The following is a 25611-nucleotide window of genomic DNA, read 5'->3' as shown; positions in this document are numbered from 1 at the left end:
GCTTTCAACTCACATTCCATCGTTCTGGAGTCCAACTCAAATTACTGTATGAAAGCTCTTTCTCATGGAACTAGATGAAATTTAAGATTACTTTTAATTACAAAGGGTGTGGGAGAATGTTTTCATGGGAGACAAATACCTCTACACCTCTTACCAGTGTGGATTTAGGAGGTTCACAACAAACACAAACTGATTTATGAGCATTGGGGCATCAGTTGTGTCAGGCTGCAGCACGGGCTGAGACTTTTAATTTCTTCACTTTTACTGCCACATATATATATATATATCTTCTGCAAGTTCTAATTGGAAATTAAAATGGCAGAAATTTTATGGGAGGAAAGTTTATTACTACTAATGGTTTTCAAAACCGGGCTACGGAAAAATAGGGACGGTGGTGATGATGTGTTCTTGTTAATTGAAATTCAGTTGTGCTTTCAATAACTTTTGAACATGAATCACAGCTGTGCCAAATTGTTTCTCTGGTTAGTCAAATGTATCCTGTTTATTGAATAAACAGTGGTCTCAGCCTTGCTTTTATTTGGGAGTGAACAATTTAGGAGGAGCTGTTAACTCACACACAGGTTGCAACCCTTCTCTTTATCAAGATTGCCCAGGTTTGCCAGGAAGAAACTCCATCTGCTATTTCCTGTAACTGCCAAACTTTAACCATTTCTGCTGAAGCTTTCCATGCTAAATACTGATTTTTTTTTTTTCCCCCTTCCTAACCAAATAGTTCAGCGACTTCAGAGGAGAAGGGTTAAACCAAAGGAATAACCCCCCCTGGTAACCTGTCTTTAAAGACAGATAACACAATACATGTGCCCAGGGGTCAGCTGAAGGTCAGCTGTGACAGCTCCCAACGTCCAAGCACTTGACTTTGCAGGAAAATCCCCTTTTAAGGCAGCTCAGGTTTGGATGCAACAGAAAACAAGCACGAGCCTGGGTGCTGAGCATCCATTTGCACACCCCCCCAAGCTGCAATGGGTACAAAAAATGAATTAAATCCCCCAAAATGCCAAGATACAACTTGTGAGCACACAAAGCACAGAGCATCTCTCTTTGAGACCTGGACACTGTGTGAAGGGAAGCGAGACAAAAAGCAGAAACCAGCTGAGGTTGATGAATTATCAATGATGTGCAATTTAAGCCTTAAATTATTTCCCTCTTTGGATGATTTCTGCATAAAGGTGTGAAGTGTGAGTGCCCTCTACTACCCTGGGAGCCCTCAGATGGAACCAAGGCCCCATAAAGAGGTGAGACAGGTAGTTCTCCACCTCTGAAGGGCTGGTTGTAGAGAGGGTTTGGAGGGTCAGGAGAACACAGTTCGGAGGGCCAGAAGAACAAGACCTCAAGATAAAAAATTCATGCCGATTGTTGCTTTTTCAGACTCAACAGGAACAAAAGAGATCAAAATTCTTGGCATGTGATTTGTGCTGCCCCAACCCTCACCTGGCCATAAAATACTGGTGCTTATCTCTGCATCAAACATCATTTATCACTGAGACTTGTAAATACAGTACCCAGACTAAACTCTGCAGGCAACCTTTCTGCTCTCTGCCTTCCACCCTGTTTTCAACTCTTACAAAGGGGTGGAGAAGACTTGTAGAAAACACCCCGATGCAATTAGAGGGTCATTAATTCCAGCATAAGTCACTGTTGGCACCGTGTCCTCCCCCCTCACTGCCTGCTCTCGCTGCCTGCCCCGTGCCAGACCTCCAGTCCTGCGGCTGAGCTGGGATCCAGCTCAGGGAACCGATCCAGTGAAAAATAACCCAGCGGATGGAAGGGTGATGTCAGCACGGGAGAGGGACGGGGATGAGGGGGAACAGCAGGAGCCACCCTTCTCAGCAGCACTGCAGCCACACAAACACCGTGTCAGAGCTGTTGGGTCACCCTCAGCTCCTGATGAATCCCTGTGCAGATGCACACTCGGATCCGCTCCGCGGGTCCAGCCCGAGCTCCGCAGTTTCTCTGCTGTGACTCCAAAGGCATCCAGGCAGGGTGAAAGACTCTGCTCCTTCAAAACATTGGGCAAAAAGCTAATTGTAACTCCTGGGCTGGGTTTCCAAAAGGAAGGAACGAATCCCGTGCAGAGGCACAGGTTCTCCAGGTTGAGGATTGTTTTACAGCCCTGCACTGGGTCTCGCTTCCAAGCAAATGCATTTCACGCTGCTGCACTTCCAAAGGGAGGATCCACTTGTTTCTGGTAGGGATTTAAGGCAGGAACCCAGGCTCTGCTGCTCCCAGATATGGGATACAGAAGCCATATCTTGAAGTAAAAGAAATGAAGCTGAATGAACACTGAGAAATCATTTATACAAACCAAACTGTCAAACCCAACTGATGTCCAGGTGAACACATGGAACTCTTACTGGGCTTTAACTATGTTAAATTTTTTCTTTGAACTCAGACGATGGTGCTATTTTGATTTTAATTCATTTTCCAGATCTGCTCAGTATGAACTGGAACTTAGCTGGTCCTTCCTGTGAAGCTGTGCTGTCTGTCCAGGTTAGTTTTAGACTGATTAAAGATCTTCCACGTGCCAATACCTTCATTAAAATGCCAAGTACACCTGCAAGGAGCCCATGGAAGTTACAATTCCCTTATTCTCCACTATTTCTGGAGACTGGACGGGGGCAAAAAAGAACTGGTGTTAAAATCTAGGCTCTTAGCTTGAAATACTTCTGCTTGAAAATCCCCTGCCTGTGTGGGAACGAGAAGTCTCAGCTACTGAGAGCCTGCCTGTTGTAAATGCAGGTGTTGGGATGGAAGGGAGGAGCCCCCCTGGCACAGCCACCACGGCAGAGGTGATGCTGAGTTTTACCCTTGCCAGCCAGGCTGGGCAGGGAATGTGCTCCTCGGGATCATCGGTCCCAGTGTCAATGGCAAAGTCACCGTCACTGCCAGTGACAGTGTCAGGGAAGGGCACATTCCCACTAAGTTAATTCCACGGATCAAGCCCATGGAGGCTGATGGGGAACAGTCTCCTGCCTCCTCTGTGTTGCTGTGACCAGTCCTGCTGCCCCAGCAACAGCTTTTAATGATTTTCCTTATCTTCCTTCATCTGCAGCCTTTATCTCACAGACACCCGTCATTTCCAGCCTCGTTATCAGTCTCCTATTTTCCCTTTAATTTCATTCCTGCACATTCACACACATAAAACAGAGCATGTTTTCCTGTGCATGTTCTCACCCAGTGCCCTTCCCTGCTGGGCTGAGGGAGGGGAAGGGGCTCTTTGGGTCACACTGACAAAACCCCCTTCCACAACCGCGAAACTCTGACTTCTCCAGCATCTGCTGAGGTTTCCTTAAACCACTCCCCGTTATCATTCCCACTGTTTGCTTTAGGGTGGGTGTTTTTTTTTCTTTTTTTCAAACCACTTTGCTCATAATTGCTTTAATCTTTGGGAAAACAGCCCTTTTAAAGAATCCAGTATATCCATTATACAATTAATGACTCCCAGTGGCCTTCCCTAGCGTGAGATGCCTTGACAGAAGGGAAGTGGAGCAGATTTATTTGCAATGGCACTTCACAAGATCTTGTTTCAATTTCTTGGCCATTGCTGCTTTCTGGGACAAGTAGGTCATTGCATATAAACAGGCAGAGCTGCCATCAAGCTTGCCTTGTCTTCCTCCATTTAAAACAGGAATTGGAAAAATTCAGGGAAAAACTACCCTTATTATTCACGGGTTTATAATGTTTTAACACCCCTGTGAGTGTCTTGCAGATGTGATAAACAGGCAAGAGCGAAAACAAACGCTGTACAAGCGAAGGGTGGAAGAGAGGAAATGGGATTATTCCCATTTTACCCAAAGAGAATCGAGGCACTGAAAGATTAAACAAGTTGCTCATAGCAAGAGCCACAGGGGGAAACGGAGGGAGAATCTGGGCCTGAGCTCAGATCTCCCACAACACAGGCCAGCACTTAAACCACAAGCCATTCCTCATCCATAATGAATCGCTCCTGGCAGGCACATCCCCCCGCCCAGCCAGGGAGAGGGACATGTGTGCTCCCAGAATATTAACACTTCGCTGCAAAATGGTCACTGCCCCAGCCCCTGCACCCCAACCCGAGCGTCTGGTGAGATGATGAAGCAATTCAACCGTTAACTCCTCTCAGAAAAGGGGCAATGATGTAAACTCAGGGCAGAGGCTGATTTTCTGGAAGGAGCACACGCAATTTATACGCTGATTTAGTTTTAAAAAATGGAGCTCGTTTGAAATGGGGTGAAGTTTCTGGCGCGCTCCAGCCCCGTAGTTCATGTAATGTACCAAACCAGAGGATCTCAGTGTTCCTGCCAAACTTGCAGCCAGCAGAATCCTTCGCTGGTGATAGCTGAACGTTACAGCCCTGGGAGAAAGCAGGCATTTCCCATGATATATGGGGAATCGTGTTCTTATTGGCAAGGTCGCTGGAAAATTGCAAAATATTTCGCCTAAAACAGAGGGAGTTTCATCCTGCTTTTTGCAGGAATGTGCAGGGGAAAAAAAAAAAAAAAAAAAAAAAAAAAAAAAAAAAAAAAAGATAGGATAGAAGGCAGTTCTGCAGTTTCCAGGGGAATTATGTGAAAAGAGATGAAAAATAGAGTTTTTGTTTGAAGTGCTGGGGGTGAGCTGCTGAGCCTGTGATGTATTTCAGCTCCTCAGAGGTACCATGAATGCAACAGCCTGAACCACCCTCAGTTCACCTTGCTGTACCTGACACGGGGGCACATTCCCTGACATCACCCCCTGCTCCCAAAGCAGGCAGGGCTGCTCCCAGGGGGCACAGAGGGGGCTCAGTGACAGGCTCTGTCCTGTGCCACGTTAAAGCAGGCACTGGGACGCCTCTGACTCAAACCAGGTGCCAAAGGAGCCCCAAGGAAAAGCAAAGAGCAGCAGTGAAGGCGGAATATTCCAGTGGAAACCTCTTCCTAGGCAGCTCAAGGAGCCACCACTTGTGCTTTCTGCTGCAGGAAGATCACCCTGGATGTGATAATGAACCTGCTGAGATTTCCCAGGAACATCTGAGGAAAAATCTGCTGCAAACCCAGCAATGCCACACCTTGGCACTGGGCCCCTGGCCAGGCAGAAATTTGGACTCTGGCTGGAAAATTTATTGGCAGGCTCTTGCTTTGAAGCTTTGCTCCGTGCTCAGCAATCAGGGAGAGCCCCAGCAGAGGAGCCCCACACTTTGGGGGATGTGGTAAATGACAGGAGGCTGTGGGAACAACCCTGAGAAAGTGATGTGTGTCAGCAGTGGGGTTCACAACAACCACCAGCTACTCAACACCTTTCCTTCTCTCAAAGAGAGAGGGCTGCAGAGGGAAGCAGTAAACGTGGCCACGTGCCCAGGCGTGTGTGTTCCTCTGCAAGGCACTTTCTCCTGCCCCCTGCCTCCCACCTGGGAGCTCCTGGGGCGCAGTGGGAGCTGCTCCTCCCTCGTGGATCCCCCTGACGCAGCCGGTCAGCCTGACCTGCCCCCAGGGCAAGCTCTGTCTTGTGCTGACACTGAATTACACCGGGATTACTGAGCCTTCCAGAGGATCACCCAAACTGAATCAACACTATTATCCGTGTTATGTCTGCCAGAGATGGCTCACCTGAGGTATGGCTGTATCTCCTTTTTTTTTGGTTTAGGAACTGGGGATGTGTAACAAAGGCCTCGTTTCACCTGCAGCGTCGTGAGTTGGAGCCCCTGAATTGTTTTACAGCAGAGGTGGCTTCAAATGCTGCAAATCAGGCCTCAGATTTCCAGTGTCACAGCCCTGGGGCCTGGCTCTGCCCACCATGGAGATGAATCTCAGACCCCACACCTTGTCTCACAGGTCAGGTGTGAAGGGCCAAACGTGGCCCACGAGGGGGAACAGATGATTCCCCGGGGTCTCAGTCCTGGGGGTTGTCATTGTGTTTTCTTTCTGAGGGGTTCCTGAGTCTGCATCCTAATCCAAAAAGTCTGTAAAACTGGCAGATGACTGTCCTGCCCCCTTTGTGACAACACAAAGCACCCTTTGGTGGGTTGCTGGTGTGAGGAAGTGCAGTCCCTGCAGCCTCACCTGCATCCTAGCACGGCCCTCCTACCCCCTGGTGTGTCAGGACTGGGGTGGGCAGGTGACATGCACTGCAGGGATGCTGTCCCAGCTCTCATCTGTCACCACCCCAGCTCAGCAGCAGACCCTAGAGCTGCCTGGCCCCGGTGTGAAATTCCACCTGGAGTGGGGATGCTCAGGGAGGAAAAACCTCCAGGAAAAACACATTAGACACTTTTTTAAAAATACATGCAGAGCTCAGAGCAAAGTTTGGAACCAAAGCCCGGAATGCTCAGGCAGTAAATCTCCTTGGGGCAGGACCAAGTCCTAGTCCTGGCTCAGCAGAAGGTCTCAGATGAGGTGGTGGCGTTTGCTGCAGGTTTAGGACGAGTTTGTATAAATTTCCCGCTGGCTCCCGACTTGTCAAATATTTCCCCCCTTTCCTCCCAAATCTGGGTCTCCACAGAAACTCAGGTAATAAACCTCATCTGTTCCAGATTACCCAGCAGGGCTGAGGCACAAGTGTGGCTCATGGATCTCCAAATATCTGCCTGCGAGCGCTGCCTTTGGATCAGCTTTCCTGACATTTGCTGCAGCAGTTTTCCAGAAACACCCACCCCGAGTGGGTCGTGCTGTGCAGGGACTCCTGCAGCCCAAATTCCACACCAGGAGCTCTCCAGGGATGCATTTTGCTCTGCAGGGCTGGATGCTGATCCTCAGTGAAGTTCTGCCAGCAGAACTCCAGGTCCTTGCAGGTTCACAGCTTAAAAACCCCAGGCTCCAGCTGCCTGCCCAGATCCCATCAGTGGGAATGGGGAGCACGTGGATGCTGCTTCCCTTTCATTCCTCCCCACACAGAAAGCAGAGCAAACACCTACATCAGAATTTTCAATCTAGGGCAGTCCAGTGACCCTCTCCCACTCTGAGAGCCCTTCCAGGAATCTCCATGGAAGGCAAAGGGAGATACCCCAACATCCCTCAAGGAGGAGAAAGATCCATCTCTCCCTTTCCTTCTCTGCCTTTGCTGCAAGATCCATTGCCAGCCTCAAGCTGAGCCTCTCTATGTTATGTTTCCAGTGCAGGGATGAAGAGCTGAGCTTGGATGTGCTCTGCACAACCTTGGTTCACCCACCAATGTATTCTGGGAGAAGCTGCTCCTTTCCCTTGACCATATCACTTCCCTGACATCCCACTGCAGCAAGTCCACTGAACACCACTCAGCTGGACACATGTCAGTCCAATATTCACTCAGGCTCCTTGTTAACTCCAGGATTTCCCAAACCACAGTGTCAGAGCTAATGAGAAATCAGAATCTGGCGCCACGGCTGGAATGAAATCAAACCATGAAGCTCCTTCCCGACCTATTATAAAAATTACAGTGTGGAAAGTGAATTTAATGGTGCAGTGCTTAATTGTAATATCAGTAAAGGCTTTGATCTGGGTGACTCTTGACATCACAGAATGAGGAAACTCCCTTAATGATTTGAAAAACCACACGAACGGTCGGGGAAGGAAATTCGTTTTGTGCCTATATATTAAAAAATATTCCTGAGTCTCGGGGAGAATTTTATTTTGGCAGGGGGGAGGATTGTTTGAAAAGGGATCTGTATCACAAAGGGAAACAGAGGTTAGCTTAAAAAAAAACAAACAAGGCACTGAGGACATTTTTAGAGCAATGGAATTGCAGTGGCCTGGGGATTAAATATGTGCACGGAGAGCTCTACCAGGGATGCACATCCTTCTCTTCCAGACCAACTTCCAGCCATAAATTAATTTCTAGAACATTCTCTGAGCTTAACAACCAGCACAAACCAAGACAAGAGGAAACAGCACCCAAATTTCCACCCAAAGTTCACATCAAATGGTTTTTAGCCCAGAAAGGGCTTTTTCTTGTGGAATGAATCTACCCAGAGTCAGGATGTGGTACAAGACAGTTGAAGTGAAAACTGTATGAGGTGAGATGTCCTGTCAATTCTGAGTGCTTTGGTCCATACAAGAAAGCTCTGGGACAGCCATAAACCTGGATATTTTATCTGAGCTAAAAAATCAACACCTGTCAGATTAAAAACAAACAAACAAACAAACAAACAAAAGGCAGCAAAATTTAACTGTGTACCTCCAAACTCACCTTCCAGGCACTGAAAATTCCCATGACATTCAGTCCCTTTGGCACAAAAAGTGTGACCAACACAACTGTGAACAGACTCAGCTCCAGCCCATCTATAATTGTTTTCCCAGCAAACACCTTTAGCCACCCTTTGCGTCGTGCCACTCCTGTTTCCTCCCTCAGCCTTTTTGTCTCCTTTTGCTGTGGGGATTTCTTTGGGGGGCAGGCACCTACCGAGCCTGGCACCCTTTAGGTGCAGCCATCTGCAAAGCCCACAAGATAAATGCCTCTCCTGGAAAGTGTCTTATAAGTCCAGGGAATTTCCTTTTCCCCAGCGGCTGCCCACTGATACAGGAAATCTAATCCTAAACCTCATTAGGTTCTACAAACAACTCGGGCCTCTTTCCCCCACAAAGTCACCATCCTGGGCTGCTGACTGTTTATATTTTATTTCTCAACTCCCTTTTTTTTTTTTTTTTTCCCTGCCCCTGCGATTTTCCTTTTTGGTAAATATTTCTCCCTGGGAGCAGCGGAGCCAAAAGAGATTGGAAAAAAAAAAAAAAAAAAGAAAGTGAGTAGGAGAGACAGAGTATCAATCATTTACCTTTAGCTCCCCTGGGAAGAGGTGGGGAGAAAGAACAGCAAGGTAAAAAGTTACAAACGGCAGAACCACGGCAGAGCCCTTTGAAGAGCATCCAAATCTCTCCCTTCCAACGTTCAGGCCCTTGCAAGTGATGCCAGCACTTGGAAGGCAAAAGGAAAAAAATAACCTCGTTCGCTTCCAAAAGTGAATTTTTCAGCATCAAGCCAAGCTACTCGATGTTAATTTGGTTATTTGGCAAAAGAAATCACAATAATACCGGTGCCTGAAGCGGTGCCATGTGCATCTCAAAGGTCCCTGCAGCCCCTTTCCCAGGCCAAGGATTACAGCAGATACCCCTGACTTAGGAAACAAATGGCTTGTTATTTTCAGTGCCTGTCACATAACAAAGTGTTGCATCGCGTTGGGAATGTACTGACAGAGGATCTCGTACACAAACACGGGATGAGGTAAGAAAAAAGCGATGCATCAGTTGTATAAACACGTCAGAGGTCAGGTATTGGCTCCCATTTCCTGTCAGAGACGCACGGCCTTAATTAAACACTCACAAAAGTGCTGCTGAAATGCCTTATTTCCCTTTGTTACCCACAAGATGAAAATGCTAAACGAGGAATGAGTGTCCTCAGGTGCCACGTGGGGGAACGACAGGAACGTGCAGGGAGGGCACAACGGCTGCTCCCAAATCAAAGCCACTGGCAGGTCCTGGGGTGAGGGACAACCCCAGTGGGACCACCACAGCCCTGGGTGAGTTCCACAGGGCTGCAGCAGGGAGAGTCCCTCCCTCCCCACCCAGAGAATGCCATTAATTATGTTTTGGATGTCTCCTGAAAATCGTGCCTCCAAATAATTGCAGAGCGGTTTAATCCAAGGGCTGATAAAAAGCACTTTGAAAGCCGAAGGAAGGTGCTGCTGGAATGTTTGTGCGTGCAGGGCTCCTTCTAGGGAGAGTCAATCCTCTCTTTAAAGGTTCCACTAATGGGACAGGCTGGTTGGAAATTTTCCTGCCGATTTAAACGCTCACACCACGGATATTTGCTCTTGACATTCTCTCTCATCTCTGAGACCTCAGAGAGGACCAGGACCTCGCTGGGCTCCTTCCCTCTAGACCAGACCATCATTGTACAGTAACGGTGCAGCCAGCTTGGCCTAGAAAATAGGGACTGTGAAACAGATCACAAATTGTCCTTAATCATCCTCTTTTCTCTCCTGAAAGCCTTTCACACTCAGGAAATCCTGGGGGATTAAGCTGCCCTCCAGAGAAGGGAAAAAGCTCGTAATTAAGAGCAGCTCCCCATGTGCTTGCCCCTTCTCTCAGCCCCTCCCATGGCAAGGCCAGGCAACATCCATAAAAAATAACTTGGGGAGCAGAAATCTGGCATAAATGGGCCTTGTGGGCTGGCAGGGACATGGCTGTGAACTGGCAACACCAACCAGTGCCTGGGGCCCAGACTGGAGGGTTTTTGTCCCAGTGGCACCGAGGGTCAGCACTGATACAAACACAATGGAATCTGGACTGATTAAAAGGCCTTTCCTCCCTGTGCTGGATATAGGATTTCCTGTACTGAAGCATGTTTGGGTATATTATTTCTGTGCCAGGGAAGGGAAAACGCTCTTAGAGAGAGAGAAGAGAAAAACAAGTCTCATGGGGTGAGGAAAAGAGACAAAGCAAAGAATCCCAGCTGAACGACACAAACGTTGGGCACTTGCACTGCTACTGATCACCCCCTTTCCCAAAGCTTCTTGGGAAGGGAAGGAAACCCCCAGCCCACAGCCACGAGGAAGGGGGGAGGAGGGGGAAAGGATATTAAACCTATATTTCAGGTTCTGAAGCAGCTGGATAACCCCATGGGATTCTTCTGCTGCAAAACCTTGGAGGAGGATGGTCAGCAGGTTGACACAAACTCCCTGTGATCAGGGCAGTTCCTGGAGGTGGAAACAGAATTCCCAAAGCACCAGGAACATGGAGAACCAGCAAAAATGCTCTTCACCAAGGTTAAATGTAATAAAGGGGTGATGATGAGCTCAGTCCAGCCCAGAGTTACTCAGCCAGTACCACTGGGAGCACATCAAACCTCCCCAGGGAAGCTCTGCCTCAGGGAAATCCCCCTGTGCAGGACAGGTCCTGCCACTCCTGGGGGATTCTGGAAGAGGAATGAAAGCAGTCTGTGGTGCTAAGATGACAAAACACATCTCCAGGACATCCTTCAGCGGCGCAAGCAAAACAGTGCTGGGAGTGCGAGCGATCCCGGAGAAAATAAACACAGGGAGAGCAGCAATGCCGGGACTGGAGCACGGGCTCCGTGGGTGGTTTGCATCGCAGGGAGGGTAACAAGGTTTCCTTTTCAAAGGAACTCTTTGCCGTTCAAAGAGAAGTGAAAGAAACAGGCATTGCGAGGAGTGGTCATTGGAGGGGACCCACGAACTCAGGAGTGACTGCATGGAAAAAGGCATCAATACCTCAGCTGCTCGTCCATCACAGAGATCACACTTGCTTTGTGCTGTTACAGCGGAGGAAAATAGAAATGCCTTCCAGAGGGTTCCTTTCCTCCAAGCTTTTCCCTCCTGGGGCAGTGGAGCTGTGTGGGGAGAGGTGAGAGCCAAAGCACGGCCCACGGAGCTGCTCCGATGCAGCACTCACGGGAGGCTGCACCAGGCAGGGAGACCTCCAGGAACAAAGCACTCCACTAAAAAACAATAATACAGCAAGAGGAAAAACAAACAAAGGGCCCGGAGAGTTTTCAGAGGAAAGCAAAGAGTAACCCTTGAAAGGGCTGCTGGCAAAGCTGGAGCTGTGAGGGACCAGGGAGCCAACACTGTCCCGAGCCCAGGGGAAGGTGGAAAACACCAAATGATCCTGTTGTGCTCCCAGTCCCTCTGCAACACAAAGCATTGCTCCTCTACAGGGAGCAGGGAGGTCTGGCTGAGGGTCCTGACAGGACACAGCTTCCCAGCTGCGGGAATTGTCTTGGAAAGGGGAAGTCCTAAGGAACCAAGCGCCACTAAGTCACGGTTTTGGCCTGGCCCAAGGCAAATAATAGAATATATGGACTAGCTCAGTTCTGGGCACCAATTCCTTCACATTTCCTTCCAAAGAGGGACTCAAATGCTCAATCAAAACTCCAGTGCAGGGACAGTTCTGCCCCTCTCCGTGCAGAATTACAGGTCCAGTTCCTCACCCTCTGCCACTGAAAGGCAGCCTGGATGCTGTCACAGGGGAATGATGCCTGTTGCCACGAAATTTCAGTTTTCCCTCACCAATTTGAGCTTTCAAATCACTTCTGAGCCACTGTCAGGCCCAGTGTCACTGCACTAATGTGATCAAGTAGCCAGTGGCCCCAGGGAGATGTTTAAACCATCAAACTCAAAAGAGTTTAGAAAGTCCCCTCTGAATACAAGAAGTTAAGCAAAAACACTGTCATGAAAACATTTCTGATTCCCATCCAAAAAAGCCTACCATTTATTATGAAGCCTTTAAAATTGACAATGAGGGAATTCTTCACTGTGGTCTCGCCCTCACTTTCACCCTCCACAGCAATGCTGTATGGAGGCAGAGTAAACACTCTGTGCTGTATTTTCCTAAATAAAGCAAAGGAAAAAAACAGATCAATGTCTATTCTGCTGCCAGCAGATATGGAGTCAATTAAAAAACTAAAATATACAATAACTTAACTCTTTGCACAGAGCTCCAAACATATCAATACTGGGAGCAGAAAATTGTTTTCCGTGCGAGCACTGAAACGCCCTGGGTTGAAACCCACTCTCAGCTTTCAAATTCTGAAGGTGAATTTGTTGTTCCAAAACCCGAAGGATCAGCAGGCAGCTCTCACAGCCCCTCTCAGCTTTTATCCCGGCCGAGGATGTTCCCCAAGTTTCTCTTTTCCTAGGACACGTGCCAGGTGTGGCCACCCTGGAAGGTGGCAGATGCAGAGGAGGAGGCTGCAGCCTTTCTTTCTCCAGGCTCCCACAGCGCTTGGGGAATGAGGGCGCTCCAGATTTTGAATTCCCATCAGCACCAGCGTTTTCCCTGAGTAAAAACTTCTTTTAAAATGGGCAAAGTCCAGGAGGCTTTGTTAGAAGAGCTACCCAGCTCGTGCATTACAGCTCTGCTTTCAAACTTCTTCAGCAGCGGGGCACAGTCTGAGAAGCTCAAGGGTGTGAAAAACAACCTTGGTATATAAAATATAAATAAATAAATATATACGTATATACAAAGCTTTTTGTGCTCCTCTTGCAGTGTTCCTGACAGAGTCAGGAGCAGTGAATCCAGAAGAACATCCAGATATCCCAGAGTTTGGACCGTGTGGTGCCAGGGATGGGCTCGGTGAGGACCCAGCCTTGGACAGGCTGGGATTTCTCCAAGGTGGAGAATGGATGAACTGTCCATAAAATGGCATTTTTAGGTCCTTCAAGGCAGAGAAATAGGAGCATTCACTTGTAGCAATCCTACTACCCTTGCTTGGCTTGTAAAGTGCTATTTCCAACTAATTATTTGTTGATGACTTTCACCATTAGGATTGTGAACTTCCAATCAAGTGTTTCTACTGAATTGTTTACAGTCATTTAAACCCCGTTGTCTCTGAAGAGGAATATAGAGTTTAACACTTTTAAACTGACTGATGACACAAATTCCAAAAATTCAGATTCCAGCTGTTTCAGCCTAGGTACCTTTGTTCACTTCATTTATTTCTAATGTATTTATCCTACAAAACAACCTCCAGCTACCAACTCACACCTTTAAATGGCAATTAAAAAAAAATCCCTTTTGATTGAAGACACTGAAAAAAAAACCAAACCACTCAGAGAAGCATTCAGGTGAAAACCTGATGAAAATCACGAAAACACACGAGAAACAGATCGTTTGATCTCCAGATTAGAGCTTTCACAGCTCTGCTGCAAGGATGACCTTGGCCACGTGGAGAACAAAGAAGAAATGATGTGCTGACACACAACAGACAAGCTACAGCTGCTCAGATGGAGTTGTGGAGTCAGAACCACCTCAAATGCCAGCCCAAAAGTACCACCCTAAAGCTCTTCTTCGGTGGGATTCACACCCCCAGTGAGGCCAAACCTAGCCATCCCTGTCCCTCCCTGCTTCCAAGGATCCCTGTGCTGCTCTGCCCAGCTATGGAGGCTTTCAGAAGGTGTAAATCTCCCTTTGGAGGTTGCTTTGTTTCCTTGTTTTTAAAGGGGAAATTCAGGAACTGCTTTCTAATTTTAACGTCTCGATTTTCCACGGGGGAAAAAGCAAATCCCACCCCACGAGTTAATTGCCATTCAATCTACACCCCTGTTAGAGCTCCCAGCTGGTTTCTCATCTTCCAGGGTTGAAAGGAAATATTTCCTCCGGGACCTGCACGCGATGCCTCCGTTCTGAGAGCGCTGCCCATTCACAGGATCCCAAATCCCACTTTACCCATGAATCCACACCGAGCTATTCCCAGATCTTTATTGTCAGCAGTGCTGAGATTAGAAGATGCCTCCTGTTTCCAAACTTAATGGCCCATTGACCACACTTCCTCCTGAGCACGGACTGCGTCCCACGACGCTAAATCTGCGCCACGCTAATGAAAAGCCCTTTTTTATTCCAGGCCGGGGTCCAGAGTGGGAATGATTTAGATCCCAGTCACTGGGTGTTTCAACTCACCAACTCACTATTTCTTCAGTAATTAGAGACGAGGCCCGTGGCAGTGCCAAGTGGGTGCTGACCTCAACATGCCCATCTATTCTGGCTCCTCTCCTGGAGGTTTTTATTTCACACGTTTTGAATTAGAGCCGAGGTGGGAATGAAAAATCCTTTGGCACAAGGGAGGGACACAGATGAGTGCATTTCCCACTTTTTTTTTTTTGGTCTTTAATATGCAGCAATATTTTATTTCATGCTAAAGACACCCAGATGAGATGTGACAAGCTGGAGCTGAGCAGGGTCCTGCCCAAAAGCGGGAAGGTTTGCCCTCAGCACCTTTGGGCTCGCCCTGCAGTGTCACACACAGGCACTGGCAGTGGTTTTTTTCCTCCTGGTTTGATGTTTGTTATTTTTCTAACCTCTTCAATCTCACTTTGCTGCAGCAGAGGAAATGAGGTAAATTGGTCCTAACACAGGCCAGGAATCGCTGTCCTGCTCCTGACGTGGGCTTTAAAGGCACTGTGGGAGTGGAGCAGTAAATCTCCAGAGCACAAATTTCTCGTGATAACACTAAATTTACCCAATTTTTATTGCTAAGATACAAACTGTTATGGCAACACGAAGGAAAACAAGTTCTAAGGTTTTCCTTGAAGGCCTAAAGATCCACAAAGCTCCACATCCTGCTGCCTGCATTTCAGCAAAGACATGGGGATATTCCAGTGACGTAACTGTGCACTCACACGCTCCTTTTCACTCCTGTGACATCAGACTTCGGTTTTCATTGCTCACCAAGCACATCTACAAGTCTGTTTTATGAATTAGGATACTCTGAGACTGCTCCTTGTACAGGTTTTTCAACCCAAAATAATCTCCTTGGTTTCCCAGCATCATCTTGTCTGCGCTTGTGATGCACAAACCAATCCCTCCAGTCTTTGCCTCCATCCTATTTTGGGTAGGTTATTTCTGCTGTGGATCCTGGGTTGAGCATTAATTTACATGAGAAACAGATGTTTCCCCTTTTGCATCTTCTCAGAGGTCATCAGTGGGAGAGAAGGGCTCTCACCACAGGCACAAAGGCAGTGGCAGTGGCCACTGGCCCCTATGCCTTTAAGGCCTTTTCCACATGGTTTTAACTCTCCTCACAGTTTTAAAGAAGTTCTTTCATCCCACTACCTGGTCAAAGCTATTTTCCATACTTCCACTGCATCTACAAAGGTTGTTTTGTTGAACAAATCCGATCCCTGAGTTCGTTCCTAAACATAACTCAAAATATTTCAGCGGTGCCTCCCCTCCTTTAGATGTTTTTCATATTGGATAGGGAGATTTGCAGGATGGAAGCTTTATAGCCTATGAAGTGTTCACATCTCCAGGTGGAATTGCTTAACAGTTACAAAAAAAGAAACCTTTTTTTATTTTTTTTTAAAAACAAAAAGAGGGAGAACAGACTTGAACTTGCTGGTCAGACCAGAAGAGAAGTTAATAAACCACAAAGAACTGGGAAACAATAAAGTTTTCCTCACTGGTTAAGCACAATGGAATTAATGATCTGAGTTTCAGGGATATCTAAAGGCTGTATTGGATTATTCTCTATAAGGAAGAGAGTGATCTGTCCCCTTCCAGAACTGCCCTCCCTTTAGGAGGGTAAAGAAGAACTTCCATAAATAATCATGTACAACTCTGCAGATGTGCAAAGACCAAGAGGCAGAGCAGAGAACAGCCCAGACCAAAATCACACATCAGCACCCACAGAATCGAGAGAATTTCTCGTGGAATCCTTAATCTCAGCACATGAATAAAGCAGCTTTGAGGAACAGGGAGACCTACACTGAGATTCTCAACCTGGATCTGTTCACTTCAGGCAGGCAATAACACTTGAATTATTTATCCCACCAGCTGTGGGAATAATAAATCTTGGAAGGAGGAGACCCAGGCCTGTGAATGGAGAACTTCCCTTCCTCCTTTCCAGCAGCCCCAGTGGATCTGATCTCACAGATCAGACCTGCTCCTGGAAGGCTCCAGAGCTGGCAGGTGGCTCAGTCCCAGCAGCTCAAGGGCTCAGGGTTTTCCCAAGGCACAGGGTGTCCCCAGCATTCCCAGCTCCAGGGGCTGTGCTGAGGATGGGGAGCAGCATTCCCAGCTCCAGGGGCTGTGCTGAGGATGGGGAGCAGCATTCCCAGCTCCAGGGGCTGTGCTGAGGATGGGGAGCAGCATTCCCAGCTCCAGGGGCTGTGCTGAGGATGGGGAGCAGCATTCCCAGCCCGGAGGGGCGCTGCCAGCATCCCCCCGAGCAGGGCAGGACACTCAGGGAAGGGCAGAGCACAGCCAAACCACAGGGTGGGGCCAGCAGAGTGTCTGCAGGAGCCCTGACAGTGACAGATACCATCAGTGACTGATGATTTTGGGATCACACACATTCGGAATTATCAGCAAGCCACCCCCTGGGAGTGCAGGAACCCCCAAGCTGGCCCGGCTGGGGCTGCTCCTGAGGCTTTTTTTAAAGCTCTGAATAAACAGAATCGAAGTGCCAGAGTTAAAACTCGATTTCAGCTCTTGCAAACTGGAATTCCACAAGCAAACAATACTCCAATAAATCCAGCCCAAAGGCAAACCCTTCCTCAGAGCCCACACCACGGTTAATGGCAGCACCAGAGAGCGTTCGTCTTCTGAAAACTTATATGAAGCCTTGGTTTGGCTGAACTCACCTTGTCTGGTCACTTCTCCCTTCCCTGGAGAGAACATGAATGGTTTCTATTTCCAGGAGGTTACAGGTAGCCATAAATTATCACCTCAGCCCCAGCACCTCTTCCAGCACTGCAGGGCCGAGGCTCTGGCACTAAAACCTGCCAAGTCTGGGTCCACGTCAACTCAGTTTTTGACATGTGTTATGTGGATCACAGGGAGCCACTGCAGAGGCTCACTCATGGAGGAATGAAGCATTTTTTCCCCATCTATCAGAGGTAGTTTTTGGATGACTGCATTCCTGCAGGACTAAATCATCCCTCTTTTAAAACAATCGTAGCTCCTCGCCGCCTGTCCCTAAAATATCAGCCATGACCAGGCAGCTCAGACTGTCACTAAATGCAGGATTTATTTAATATAAATTATAAATTTAATGATCACCTGCCCTTTATTGCTGACTGGGGAGCTTTGTCTTTCAGGCACAAAAAGATATTAATTACCACGTTGAAGTTTCTGACTCAAAGAGGTGAGTTGCCATAAAATCCTGCCACGAGTGGGGATGCACAGAAAGGCCTTTTCCAAAGCACACATTCCCCCAGTGCTCCTGGAGGATGAAAGGCCTGGGATATTTTTTAGCACGCTGATCTTTTGTAGTGGATTAAGGGACTTACTTTAAAGGCACGGTTTAATTAAGTTTCCTAACATTCCTTTGTGAGGGTGAAATAACCATCCCTCTTTTGCAGGCAAATGCTAAAAAGTTAATTAAATTACAACATCCAGGCAGGGACTTAAAGGCAGAGGCAGGAAAAGAGCTCAGGAGACTCAGTTCCAGTTCCAGCTGACAGGAAACACTCCCCAGTGGTTGTAGTCCATCAAGCCAAATTCCACCTGACTTTAGGTCATCCTACAAACCTCACATTTTATTGAAGAGACAACCTGAGCACTGTGAGAGATGCTGCTTTTCTATAGAGAGCATGAAACAATTTGGGGACTGCAAAATGGCATCAATGATGAAGGAATGCTTTGGATTCCAAACCTCAAAAACTCAGGGAAAAAAAAAAGAAAAACATATTAAAATGGCAAACCTTCAACAAAACAGCAAAAAAGGGGCAATGCAACACAACACCTGATTTCTTTGGATTCCTGTCCTATATGTTTCCTCCATCAGGCCCAAAATAATCAGAATTAAATGGATGTAAAGCTGCTGTTTGATAGAAAGAGTGAGCTGGAGGGCAATCATTAAAAAAAATGCACTGATTTACATAGAAATGATTTGTTGTTATTGTATTAATGATGTCACTTCTTTATCAGGTGATATAAGTTTCTTCTTGATACAAAGCAAGTCAAGTGCTTGGCAGGTGACTAAAGGAAAGCTGTAACTAAGTGAACATGTGCAGCTTCACTCTTGTAGAAGGCAGCCTGAATATTGAGTTCATTGCACAACCTCTTCTTTGATTGGGCTAATTAAGTCAATTATGTAAAAATATTCTGGCCTGCCAGAATAGGCAGCACTTGAGGGACAGGGGAGAAGAGCAAGAGGGAAGGAGGATGTCCCAAAACTCTTGAGGAGCAACAGCCAAGGTTGGCAGATGGGTGAGAGAGAACCCAGGAGTTCAGGAACGCTGGAATTGAGGTAGATTGGGTGGAGTTTGGTTTATGCCACAGCCTGTGGTGGAAGCACGACGGTGCCTCCCTCCCAGGTGGATTTTTGGATGTTTAGAAGGTGTGAGAGGACAGCAGAGCCAGAACACTGAGGGCACCTCCTTCCTCAGTGCAGCTTCTCTGTATCACAGAACCGGGGGAGCATTAAATTCCCTTCCATGAGCAGGTTCAGAACGGGAGAGAGAGGGAGACACACACAGAGACAAACAAATGAGACCAGGAGAAACAACAGCTCCTGGGGAAACCACCTTCCAAACACACACAGAGCATGGGAGCACAGGTGCCATCTGCCACCTCTGACATCACTCAGCTCAACGTGCCTTGCAAAACCAGAGCAGATGATAAGAAGGCAAACATAAGGGTCCTTATCACAGGTCAGCTTTGTGCTCCACAGCACACCTTGGTCCCTTGGGGCAGGGAGACCTCATTTTGGGGCAGGCAGAGCTCATTTGGGTTCTTCATTTTTCCTTTACCAAGGAGGAACATTTTCTATGAATCCAAGATTTTATTGTAAAAAAAAAAAAAAATATTGTATTTCCCCAGTGTCTTTTTGTGTCAGCAAAGGTGCTTTCCTGGCAAAGTAAGGAGTTTGCACTAAGCAGGCAAACACAAATAAATCTGTGTGGATAACCAGGTGTGGTGGGTGTATGTGTTGAGTCTCCAAGGGTTTAAAAAGACAACAGCACGAGAAATCTGGCCCTTTTGGAAAACAACAGCCATTTAGGAAACACTTCTGCCACTTGAATTTCCAGGGAAAAATTAACCCTAATTGTTGCAGGCATTCTCAAAGAGATTCTGAAATACTGACTCTGCACCTTAGAGAGGGAACAGGGTGGAAGTGGGGCCAGAGCTGCTCCTGAGCTCAGCCTTTCCAGCAGCACTGGAATTCTCAAAGCCCCTGAGAGATTAAGGTGCAAACATCCTGGTGATTTCAATGGAGACAAAGGGTTAAGCCTCTCCCAGAGTTTAAAAATCCCAGCACAGGACTGGCTCCCCCACCGCTGTGCTGGAATCTGGGGATGGGTGGAGAGGACACATCAACACTAACCCACAGCTTGGAACAGAAGGAGAAGATGAATTTCTAATCCCACTGCAACTCCAGAGGAGATCTCAGCAGGCAGGCTGGAAGGGACCCAGGAGGCTCAGCCTAATGGCTCTGGGATTAGGAAGAGCTCTCCTCTGCTCAGGGGCTCTCACTGCCACCCAGCCACTCCACACAGCAGCAGCTGCAAGCAGGGCTGGATTTTGAGGAGCCAGAACCTCATTCTTACAGCACAACTGAAAAGATGAGTCATTTATCCCTTAAAATCAAACCCAGCCCGTTAATAGGGATGTATCAATGGTCAGGGATGGAGGTTCAAATTCATTGCTGTGTTCCTTTTACGCAGAATATATGAAATAAAAGCCTTCCAAAGTGTAAATACCTCCTAAATGTCAATATTTCCTACCTAGGATGCAAGTAGTAGAAGCATTGCCTTGTTATAATATAAATTAATATCTGAAGCTCTTCCACCCAGAAGTCCCAGAAGGCTCCAAACTTCCTGGTCATCTAGGAAATACCTTTCACACGAGCGCTGTTTCCCAACACACAGCCCATAAATCACCTCCACCTCTGCACAAGGACATCCCAGGAACTGAAACACCCGAAAGCTGGGAATTCATCCAAAACCTCCGGAGCAGCCGCTCGGGGTTCCCACACCGAGGCTCCTGCATATGAAGTGTCTCCTGTTCTTCCTGAGGGCTGTTCCCATGCAGATCCAGGGGGATGGGAAGAAACCTGTCTGTCCCAGCCCGTGCCCGTGGAAAGGAATGCTGATGCACCTCTGGAAGAGCTGCACTCACAGCCTGGCTCGGGGAGGGGGAAAGGGAGCACATCCCTTTGGGGAAAGAAGGAGGCTTTGGAACTTCCCAGCATTCCCTCCTTAGCACAGCTCCCTCCTGGATCCTTGTGGGCAAACCTTCACATTCTGTCCTGACTTCTACGAGCTGCAGAGGCACTTCAGCCCTGGCCTAAATCCAAGTTGGTGACTTACTAATTTATTTATTTATTTATCTCTTCATGGTCTGGCTGGTTTTAGCTAGATCAGTTTTCTGATCCAGGTCATTGCCCTAACGCTGGAGCGAGGGAAGCAGCAGGAACAAACATCTGGAAGCTGAAGGGAGCAGGATGGGAGTCCTGTAGTGCCAGCAGCTGACACTTATTTCAGGATAAAGTGATTGTACAACAACTCCCCCACTCGCTTCTGGGAACACCTCGACACCCACCACAAACTCCACCTGCTATCCCAGTGTGCGTGTCCCTGAGAAACAGCTCCCAGGCAGCCTCAGGGTCGCTTTTTGGATGCATCTCCCTGAGCAGAGCATGTTCCCCCAGTGCCCAGCCAGACTCTGCCCAGGCTGGGTGTAGTCCCTGGTGCACTGGGTGATGATCATGGAGATGCCATGGAGGTACCAGTGGGACAGAGGCAGGAAAAGTCCATTTTACACTCTGGGCATTTCCCTCCTTTTCCAAAGCAATGTATGTGTTTAAGAGATAGAAGATTCCAAGAGAGAAATGCTTTGAACACGGGAAATTTGGGGAATTCAAGAGAAAATAACCGGTGCTCAGGAGTGCTTGGTTTAATTAATTATTAATTTCATTAATTCACATAAGGAAGAGAACATGCCTGTATTCCCTTCTCCCAGATTCCCATTGGTCTGCTCTGCTACATCAGCTCCTGCCACACTTTAAAAACCCCATTTAAATGCCAGGAATGGTTTTCCAGGATGAGGCAGGGAAGGAAGGGACGAGGCAGGGAAGGAGAGGACGAGGCAGGGAAGGAAGGGACGAGGCAGGGAAGGAAGGGACGAGGCAGGGAAGGAGAGGACGAGGCAGGGAAGGAAAGGACGAGGCAGGGAAGGAAGGGACGAGGCAGGGAAGGAAGGGACGAGGCAGGGAAGGAAAGGACGAGGCAGGGAAGGAAGCCTCAGCAGAGCTCAGCCCCAGGCACGGTTCGACACTGCCACTCGCTGAGGGACGGCTCCCCCTCGTGCCCTTCCCACACAGGAGGGGAGAGTTCCCCACACTGTGACACCGTGCTCAGGGTCTCTGATGTCCAGGGATGATGTTTCACAAAGCCCAGTTCCTTATCAATGTGTATTTCACAGCTGGAACAGCACCAAGCGTGGTTTTATCGAGGTGCTCACCTCAGGGTGAGGTCTCACATGGTTGTGTTTTTGATTTACTGGACAAAACTAACTGCTTTCTCACATGAAAGAACCAAAATAAGTGTCAAAATATTAGTGGCCAGAGTCTGAGGGAGCAGAAGGTGTGTGCTGGCTCTGGGTGATGTGCTGAGTGTTAACTGTCTGTCAGTGCAGCCACCCCTAAGGCAACACAAACATCACCCTTCACTCATTTCTGCACCTTATCCTTTGTATAAACATCTCTCCCAGGGGGAAACTGGTTTGCCCTCAAGATTTCAGGGGTCCATGGATGCAAAAATAAATCAATCCAAGGGAATAAGTGGATGTTTCATCTGGATGTCCCTATAGCAGAGCTGTTTGTGAAACAATTTGATACTGAGATTAGACATTGCACTCCTTTCCACAGAAAATCCCCAAAAGCAGGCTCTGTTTTGAGCCAGGGATCTGGGCAGCTTTCTGAGCAGGAAAAGTTGGCCCAAGTCAGTTTGGATTCTTCCCCAAATGACCTATCCCAGCAGGGGCTCTGCTGGGCATTTCTATTTAGAGCCCACTGTCAAGGTCCAAAAAAAGACCTGCACTTACAAACCTTCTTCATGCTGAGGATCCAGACCCTGGGACTTCACTTTCCCTCTCTCCACACGCACTTCATTTTGACCCACAGGATCATTTTTACACAGCTTGGGTGTCTCCAGCTGCAACAGAGCACACCCTTCACACTCTTGGTAAAGTCATTTTTTTTGCATAAGCCACCGTCACAAATTCCCACTTGGAAACACAGTGAATTGGACACCCCCTAATCAACAGCCACACAGCAACCTGAATTAAAAAAACACACCTCAAGATCTGCAAAACTGAAGCACCTGAAATGAAACGCAAAAAGTCCACTCTTTGGAAGGCTCCCAGTTCACTTCTTAAGCACTGCCACTGGTATTATTTCATGAAGTTTTGTCAAGGACTTAACTTCTCCCTAGGTCTCTATCAGCACTTTTTCAAGTCATGACAAATCTGATTTGTTACAGGAAAAAGCTGAGTGTATCTTAACCCCCAAAGCACAGCTTAGGACCGAAGAACATCCACTTTCCAGCTCCCAGATCCCTTTGGAAACACTGAATGCTTTGTACAGGACTTTTTTCATTTCCACTCCGTGGAGCCTGAAATGGGCTCAGTGGGATTTGTGATGAAATCCTGACCGCTCTGAAGTGAGAGAGACTTGTGTCAGGGCCGGCAGGGAAGTTGTATTTCACCCCTGGAATGTACCTTGTCCTTGGGAACACGGCCCTTCCAACAGGCTCACATGTGAGCACCCGCCCTCCACAGCCATGCTTTGTGAAGTTGGAATGCCTTTCATTGCTGTTTTACTGCACAGGTTACAAGCTTTTCAACATTTTTCATTTCATTCCACGTGTCTAACGCAGTGCAGCATCCTTGGAAAACTCCAAATTTAGGGAACACAGACTCCTCCTCTTCCCCCAGTGCCCAGCCTGGAAACACACGAAGCCCAGCTAAGGAGAGCTCTGAACTCCTCACGATGGCACCAGCAGGTGTTTAATCCCAGAGCCTTCACAGGGACTTCAAAGTGAAACTTTTGGGAAAGGCACAACACCTTTTCCCATTGGATTTTCCAGAAGAATCTAACTCCCCTGCTTTTAACCCACTCGAGCTGCTCAGCTGCTGCAGGGGGACATTTGCTGCGCTCTGGGCAGCACCCAGGTGAGCGTTTGACTCTCTGGATGCCAACAGAGCAGTGCCACCAGCCATGCCCAGTCCCAGAGTGCTCTCACAGAGTCCCTCAGTGCAGGATATTTCCTCCCTCTGCACCTCCACCAGCACCTGCAGCTGGGGTTTGTTCTCCCAGTGAGGTGGGGAATCCTCTCCACAGAGAAAAAGCCTTTTTTCCTTACAGGGGAAAACGCCAGGAGATAAAGCTCTGGTGGGTTGAAGCTGCCCTGCTGTGAGCCTGCAAACCAATATCTGACAGAACTTCTGCTCCCAGGCTCCATCCCTGCTTCCTCCTGGCTGTTGTCACCCTCCCCCCCAACACGCTGACCCTCCTTCCCATGAACACACAGCCTGAGCTGCTCCAGAGGGACTCTGCAGACAACAGGTTGCCAGGATAGAACCAGCTCTCCCTAATTCCAAGGTGCACCAGGTAACCCAGAGCCCAGCCAGGGGTGTAGGTGACACCCAGGTGCCAGTGCCAGCCCACAACAATCCTGGCTGTCAGCACTTCTCCCACGAGCACAGTCCACGTTTCCCTGAGCCAGGGGTGATTACGGACACGAGCCTGCAAAGACCCTTTTGCCACAATTTCTGTTCCTGCACTCCCAGTCAGATGGTGGGACACGTTTTTTGAGTGCACCCACTGCAAATTGCCAAGAGGAACTCTTGCCTCCCCTCCAAGGGAGCTCCAGCCCCCTGAAAACAGCCCTGCAGGTTCCTCGGAGGTGACAGCAGGTCCTGCCGACTTCAAAGGGGACCCGAGGCTTTCAACGAGGGCTGTTTGTTGATTTTTTCCCCAGTGAAATGATATTACATGGCATTTCCAACCCTCAATCCTATTAAGTGACAGAACTACCTAATAGCACTCATTAAACAACATAACTCGGTGTCAGAAATTCACTGACAGGCCCCTGCGATTGAAGTGGGGGGTTTATGCCCTAAAACAATACGAGTTTGGTGTTATTTTGGCTGAGTATTTTCCTTAATAATAAATGTCATTTGTTTAAACAGGTGAAAGCAAAAAAGCCAGGACAGTTCATGAACAGGTTATCACTGCTGAGCAGCAATGAACATGCTTTGAGTGCTTTCTCCCCTCTGACTGTAAAATTCAGGCACCCACCACTCAGCCTGGCACAGACAAGGCCAGCTGAGGCAGCGCAGGAGCAGAGCTGAGCTGCTCCCACAGCTCCAGGCTGCCCCCAGGGCCATCCCACACCTCTCCTCTCTTCCAGCAGCACTTCCCATCACACAGGACAGTTTTGTCTTTTCCCAGCCCTTCACTGAGCACGCTGAACCTCCACAATTCCTCATTTCCAGGAGTCCGAGTGCCAGAGCAGCACGGGGGACACGGTGGGGGGCGAAGGAGAGGAACCTTCCAGAATCAGGGAATAATTTAGGTACAAAGGGACCTCTGGAGGTCCCATCAGGTCCAGGACAGTGAATCCCTGTCTTGGCAAACCAGCCTTCTGGCTCTGGCATCAAAACCCCAGCTCTCACAACTGCCCAGTGACATTTGATATTTTTTTTTATGCAACGTGAATGCTGTCGCAAAAACCACTTCTTTTTGGACCCTAAAGGAATAAAAAGAAGAAAATCTTCCTGGAAATGACAATTAGCACTTCAATCCCTGACTATAACATTTTGACTAAAGGCAGAATGCTCCAAGGAATAACGAAACAATGCAGTGAATATTTGAGCAGCAGGAAGAGTTTGGAGATGTTTGTTTACCATACAGTTGTTCCTACTAGACAGAAAGGTTCCTAAAATCCCATGTAAAGAGCTCTGATTATTAATAGAGCCATGAAACGGTATTTCCAACCCATTTATAAACGGTTTAAAGGAAATCACAAATGCATAAAAAAACAAACCCAAGTTTACAGTAAAAGGGCAGAGAGCTAAATTGGTTATTCCAGTAAGCAATATGTTCTGTGGAACTGAGCTGAGGACATCTGCCATCATTTTACCTGGGAAAAAAATCAAAGTGGGAAGGGGAGGAAAGATTTTTAGTCTTTTTTTTTTTTTTTTT

The 25611-nt window shown here is 47.9% G+C and overlaps 1 long non-coding RNA gene across 1 annotated transcript in view; it reads right to left on the bottom strand.

Annotated features, from left to right (window-relative positions):
* Positions 1 to 25611, bottom strand: part of LOC114055294 — a 112567-nt gene that overhangs the window by 83747 nt on the left and 3209 nt on the right. The window lies entirely within an intron of this gene.

Source organism: Empidonax traillii, unplaced genomic scaffold, assembly GCF_003031625.1.
Source record: "Empidonax traillii isolate 1590-97213 ecotype Southwest subspecies unplaced genomic scaffold, ASM303162v1 scaffold52:size1600334, whole genome shotgun sequence".
Lineage (NCBI taxonomy): Eukaryota > Metazoa > Chordata > Aves > Passeriformes > Tyrannidae > Empidonax > Empidonax traillii.
The sequence above is the reverse complement of the archived record's forward strand: the minus strand, read 5'-3'. Positions and strand labels throughout refer to the sequence as shown.